At 36.4% G+C, this 5,158-nt stretch overlaps 1 pseudogene; it reads right to left on the bottom strand.

Annotated features, from left to right (window-relative positions):
* Positions 1–4,554: 4,554 nt before the first annotated feature.
* Positions 4,555–4,870, bottom strand: LOC144253365 (elongin-C pseudogene; annotated as a pseudogene).
* Between the last annotated feature and the right edge of the window lie 288 nt (positions 4,871–5,158).

The raw sequence follows: 5,158 nt of genomic DNA, 5'->3' as shown, positions 1-5,158 counted from the left end.
TACAGGTGTTGTGAGCTCTAGAGTCCTCAGGGGTCAGCAGGGTACAGATGCCACCTGCTTTCATTCTGCATGGCCTTCTCAGTGGCAGTCACTCCTTTTTGTAAAGTGGAAGGTAAGAGCCAGCACAACTATGAAACACAGGATGAACCACTATTGAATGCTATAGGAATTTTGATCCACTTCTTGCACTCTGCTCCCAGCAATGATGAGTAGTAGGTGGTCAGCTCTATAAAATAATCATTAATCTGCAAAAGAGCTTTGGGTTTTCACTAATACAGCTGTCAAAAAAGTATCTTTTGAAACTGACAACTCTCCTTTTACTGGAAACCATAGACTATAGGCCAAATCCATCCTGCTGCTTGTTTTTCTAAATGAAGATTATTGGAGTACAACCATGTCAATGGTTGACATCTCATCCATGACTGCTTTCGGTTTATAACAGCAGAGTTGAGTACTTGTAAGAGCAACCCTGTGGCCCACCACAACTCAAATATTCACTTTCTGGTCCTTCCCAGGAGTGTGCCAACTCTTGACAGCAATCCAGAGTTCTGCCAGAAACCATAAATGCAAATGCCTCACTATTTATTTATTTCTTTTCAAAAGTCTGATTTTGAGAATGTATTTCTCTCAGATCTTAGTACCAGGAAAACTCTTCTCCTTCCTGAGCCACTGGTGAATTTGTCATCCTGTGGGCACTGTGAATCTTACAATGGCTTGTGCTTCCCCTTTGGTATGACTACCAGGACAGCCCGAGCCAGCACTCTGTAGGGAGATTATGGTCTAAAATAAGCAATATAGTTTTATCAGAGATAAGTCACAGATTACTAATAAGTCATATGGATGAGTCATAGGCTATGGACTAATAGACATAAATCAATAAATAGAAAATAATAAAAATAAAAGTTAATGATAAGATACTTAGATATGTTTTAAGCTTTAAGATAGAAATAACAATACAGTAGAATAAATATATAGCCTTTATAGTACTTAGACATAAGACTTAAAGATGTTAATGAAAAGGTATAGATAATAACAGTTATAAGTATGTGTGTGTGTATGGGCCCATAGGCAAATGTTGAGATGATATAGGTTAAGTTATAAGATAGAAATAATTAAGACACAGTCATATTAACTGAAAAATTGTTGTAGGCCAACATAAGTAAGCATGGCTATTCCTGTAGGCAAGAGCCATTTCTGGGAAATCAGTGTCTGAGCTGTCTTCCCCCAAAGAGTTGTGTTTCTGTACTTTGTACCCTGCAATGTACTAAAACCCAAGCTGTACACCCACCTTAGGGGGTCTTTAGTTCTGCTTAGGGGCTCTTAAGTTCCACTAACTGCTGCTGTTTTAGCATCTGTGATTCGCTAGCTTGCATGCTAGGGACTTCCCAAGGCTTGCGGTTTTGGTCCTTAAATTCCCAACACACAGGCCAGGAAATGGCTGTTCTCCCACAGAGCTTCAGTCTCTTCTGGTGGGTGACAGTCCCTGGCCAGGTTAATAAAGCTCTCTTTGATTTGAGTTTGGACTTAGAGTGGTTTCTGAAGTGGCTCCTCATCACAGGCAGAACCAATATTTATCCAATTTTAGTTTAATTCTCTGCACTCTGATTTTCTAATTAATAATTTTAGTATTATGACCTTGATGTACATACTTTTTGGAAAAATGTTATATATAAATAAATACTTCAGTAGCATGTACTTTCTGCAATTCTGTAGTTGATTTTCTAGAATTAGCTGCTTATTTGTCTGCTTCTAAGTCCTAGTGTAAAACCTCCTTGGGAGGGCTGTGGGTGAAGCTCAGTGGTAATGTGTATATTTAACATGTGCAAAAAACCTGGATTTTTTTTTTTTTGGTACCAGGAATTGAACTTAGGGGTGCTTAATCACTGAGCCACATTCCTAGAACTTTTTTTTTTAATTTTTTTGAGACAAGTTCTTGCTAAGATGCTTAGGCCCTTGCTAAATTGCTGAGGCTGGCTCTGACCATGCAATCCTGCTACCTCAGCCTCTGGGCTGCTGGGATTATAGGGATGCACCACTGTCTCTAGCCAAGGCCCTGGGTTTGATCCCCAGAAACAGCACACAACCTAACACCATCTTTGGGAATATTGACTGTATCACAAACTGCATAGAACATAAGAGAAATGCAGATATTTTCATTTTTTTTAGTTTTGTCATAGTAGAAAATTTTAATGCTTATTTTGAAGTTCAGCAAGTTCTCAACAAAATTAATTGGTAGCAGTAGTATAAATAATAGTCTCTGCAAGATATCTGAAGTTGATTCCTTGGTAGGAAAATTTAGTTTTCATGCTTTTATTAATAAAATAATAACTGCCACTATTTATTAAATGTCTAACATTTATCTGTCACTTTATGTACATTGTTGAAAACATTGCAAGGTAGATCTTGATATTTCCATTTCATAAGTGTGTGGCAATAAGACTCAGAGAGATGACATACTTTGCTTGGGGGAATGTACAGAGTTCAAGCCAGGAATGTCTGCAGGATTCAGCCAGTCATGTCAGTGAGTGGAGCAGGTGGGTGTGAAGCAAAGTGGAGTCATGGGACCAGTGAGTATGTGCTTTATCTACAGGGGCAAGTGCACTCAGCCTGGGCCAACCTCTGCCAGACTCAAATGTCAGCTTGCTGTTGCTTGAGTTTTCAATGTTCAGAAAGCAGAAATCCAGACCTGCAGTGAGATGCTTTAATTTTACAAACACTGCTCAGGAATAATGAAAAATGCTGTGGGTTAGGTTTGGCACCCGAGCCATTGGTTTTCAAACTTCTGTGTTCTCTATTTTATTCCATTGGTCTATAATATACTATCATTACACTGTCTCAATTATCATAGCTTTATAATAATCACTGATATCTGAGTGAGCAAGATGCCTCATCTTTTTCCTCCTTGGGGTTAGGTTGGTTATTCTTGGTGTGCTGCATATCCAAATGTGTACCTAATATTTTACTGTTAGAATCAAGTTCTCAAGTTATACACACTGTTTTAGTCAGCTTCTTGTTACTTGTGACTAGAAAACCTGACAAGAACAACTTAGAGGAGAAAAAGTTTATTTGGGCTCATGTTTTCAAGGGGTCAGTCCATGGTTGGCTGACTCGACAGCTCTGGGCTTGAGGTGAGGCAGAACATCGTGGTGGAACGATATGATGGAAGAAGGCTGCTTAGGGCATGACAATAAGGAAGGGAGGTGGGTATTGAGCTCTATTCACTTAGGGACAAAATAGAAATCCCAAAGGCATGTCCTCAATGACCTACTTCCTCCAATCACACCCTACCTGCATACAGCTACCACACAGTTAATCTAGATCAGTGGATTAATCCACTGATGAGGTTATAGCTCTCATAATCTTGTTGTTTCACCTCTGAAAATGCTTGCATTGTCTCACATGTGGGCTTTTTTGGAACACCTCATATCTAAACCACAACAACACACACAAACTGTTGGGAGATTGAAATTGAACAACTGATATATATATATATATATATATATATATATATATATATATATCAATTCTTCAAACTCTAGCATGGATTATGCTACAAGCATTTAAATTTTTAGATTTATTTCAATGTTATTTTATAGTTTCTCCTTTGATATGTTTTGGTATTATTGTAAAGACTACTATAAAAATTTTATTCCTTGTGTCTCTGATATCTATAAATTTAATTGACCATTGTATATTGCCCTTTACCTAAGAACTTTGGTAAGTTCATTTTCCCCAAAATTTCATTATGGAAAATATCAAACATGTGGAAGTAGAATTTTGTAATAAACCTTCATGTGCCTATTACCAAGATTCAACAATGGTAATACTTTTTTCGAGTTTTCTAAATTCACTTTTAATCCTAATAATTTTTTTTTTGAATTTTCCATATATACTATCACATTATCTATAAATGATGACAGTTTTGTTTTTTATTTTAAAAAATGGTTTATTTACTCATGTACTCTCCATGTTACTTGGGATGTTCAAAGAAATGTTGAAAAGAAATAATAACAGCATTCTTACCATATATATGTGTAAGCTTGACCAAACCTTTTAGATTTCACTGAATGACGCTTTAGAAGGCCAATCCTTATGAATATCATAAAAATCAATGTCTTAACTAAGCCAAAATATGTTTATAGAAAATATTGATATAACTTGAGCAATGCAAGTCAGAGCTATAATAAATTCTAAAAAAGATTTAAAAAAAAAAACACTAAAAACATGTCAATAGGTAGTTACAGTGTTCACCTATGGTACTTGGCATTTAAATTTATTTCTCAGTATTTATGTTATGAGTACTGCTCTGATTTAAAAGTCTCATTCAAAGGATAAACCATAACTACCTAAAATTTGTATATTGTTTTATTTTTTCAGTTTGTGAAAATGTCTTTAGCTTGTTTATGTGGGGAACAAATTTCAACTCTGACGACAATCTGCTCTTCAATGAACTTTAGATTTTTCAACTGCATGAGGACAATGGGAAATGCAAAAGAATTTCTAACTGTGGGAATTAAATGCTTAAACATGGCATTTTGTTAGATTTTATTTTATTTAAGATTCTAAGAAGTTCACAGTCATCAGCAATTCCACAGTAATTTCAGGTGCAGTTGGGAATTTGGCATTCTCAGTGGAGCTGTTAGTTTAGCAAACCTTGTGGATGAAATAAGTACATTTAATAGCACATGTGAAGCGATTGTTCTAAAATTGATTCTGATGGCTTCATTTTCCACAACTGAACTGGTTCACTCAACATGGCTGTTATTGTTCCTGATGTTAGGGCATATTCTCTTTTTATAATAAATTTATGACTGTCAGAAGATATCAACTTGATGTACATGGCATCACAGTCTTCACAACCTCCATAGGATTTTTTTCTCTTCACCTAGTATGTTCTTATGAAATTCCACATCACTGCCTCCAGGAACTTCAATGGTTTCTTAACATTTACTGCCACTGGGTCCATGTGCTCTGCCATAGTCGTGCTCTGCCATAGTCCTACTCTGTTTATTGCTGTGTGTGTGTGTGTGTGTGTGTGTGCACGCATGCATGCATATACATATATCCTCCTATATTACTTCTCTGTATTTGGAATGGAATTAACACATCAGTGTGTGAGCATTGTGTCATCCATACCAGAAGTTAGACTGTGGTCACT

The sequence above is a fragment of the Urocitellus parryii genome, chromosome 2, assembly GCF_045843805.1.
Source record: "Urocitellus parryii isolate mUroPar1 chromosome 2, mUroPar1.hap1, whole genome shotgun sequence".
In the NCBI taxonomy this organism is placed as follows: Eukaryota; Metazoa; Chordata; class Mammalia; order Rodentia; family Sciuridae; genus Urocitellus; species Urocitellus parryii.
The sequence above is the reverse complement of the archived record's forward strand: the minus strand, read 5'-3'. Positions and strand labels throughout refer to the sequence as shown.